At 39.2% G+C, this 1,452-nt stretch overlaps 1 non-coding gene across 1 annotated transcript; it reads right to left on the minus strand.

Annotated features, from left to right (window-relative positions):
• Positions 1-1,069: 1,069 nt before the first annotated feature.
• trnas-gcu (transfer RNA serine (anticodon GCU)) lies at positions 1,070-1,151 on the minus strand. The gene has a single exon. It is a non-coding gene; the product is annotated as a tRNA-Ser (tRNA).
• Positions 1,152-1,452: the final 301 nt, after the last annotated feature.

The raw sequence follows: 1,452 nt of genomic DNA on the forward strand, positions 1-1,452 counted from the left end.
CAGACTCTCAAACAGCTTCGTACTCCAGGCTGTTAGGATCCTGAACTCGCTCCCCCGTTCTGCGTAGCGTCTTGTACTTTTACTGTCTGTACTGTCTGTATGCACACTGGCTCTTATTTGTTGTGTTATCTGTTTATTTATTATTTATTATTACTCTTATTATTTATTGTTTGTGCCTTTTTGTTTATGATGTTTTTTACTTTTGCGCTATGCTTGCTGGCTCCGTTTTGCTCCTCTTATTTATTGTGTTATCTGTTTATTTATTATTTATTCATCACTCTTACTATTGATTGTTTGAATTTTTGCCTTCTTGTTTTTATATTGTGTCGCGTACTTTTATGTCTATCGTGTTATGTGTCTCGTCACCGTGGGATAGAGAAAAACGTAATTTCGGTCTCTTTGTGTGTTGTGACGTGGAGAGATTGACAATAAAGCTGACTTTGACTTTGACTTTGACTAAATACAAACCAGATTACAGATACAATGGAGCCTCGGTTTTCGACCACAATCCGTTCCAGAAGGCTGTTGGAGAACTGAATCGTTCAAATACCGAATCATGTTTTCCCATTACAAATAATGGAAAAAAAAAAAAAAAATTTAAAAACCCCACCTTTTTAAAGTATTTTTTCATTTGTACATTTTTGTCCGATCGCGCAACTGCAGTGCCTAGCCTTATTGTGACAGAGCGGTCGCTAAAATTTAGAAAATATTTTTAAAGTCCTGATGTACTTTCCAAAATTTAAGTGGACCTCAGTGCGCAGGGAGCTTAATTTGGTCCGAGCGCTCACTGTTGCATTGCTTTAGGAGCGTCTTTGTGTTTTACTGGCTTTACTGATCCCACTTGCTTTAGAGGCATGATTAGAGTTGTTGCAATCCTCAGAGTAACGAGAATGTAATAACGAACAGAGTCAGTTGGCATGCGGGTCCTCTAATGAGGTTCGACAATCAAATTTCGTTCGACATCGGGAGCAAAAAATTCTCAAATTTATTCGTTCAAATATTGATTTGTTCGAGAACCGGGACGTTCGAAAGCCGAGGCTCCACTGTAAAACAATGTAACATTAACTTTCGACGAGGATGGGATTTGAACCCATGCGTGCAGAGCACAATGGATTAGCAATCCATCGCCTTAACCTCTCGGCCACCTCGTCTTGCTTATAGAGTGTTGACAACATGTTGTGCCGAGATACTTTGTGTGAAAATCTGACGAGTATGTGATATGAAATGTTGAGTGGAGAGCACAATGGAGTAGCAACCCATCGCCTAAATATCTCAGCGATCGCATCTCATGCATGAGTTGCATGGGCGACATGATATGGCATGTACGGGGTAGTATAAGCTACAAGGTAAAATAATATGATACTTTAGATGTGAAATGAAGAAGAGCTAAGCCACAAAAGAAGTGACACTGTCAGCAAAGAAATTTTTTTTTTCAATGTTGTCTCACCCCAA

Source organism: Syngnathus typhle, linkage group LG18 (genome assembly GCF_033458585.1).
Source record: "Syngnathus typhle isolate RoL2023-S1 ecotype Sweden linkage group LG18, RoL_Styp_1.0, whole genome shotgun sequence".
NCBI classification, from domain to species: Eukaryota; Metazoa; Chordata; class Actinopteri; order Syngnathiformes; family Syngnathidae; genus Syngnathus; species Syngnathus typhle.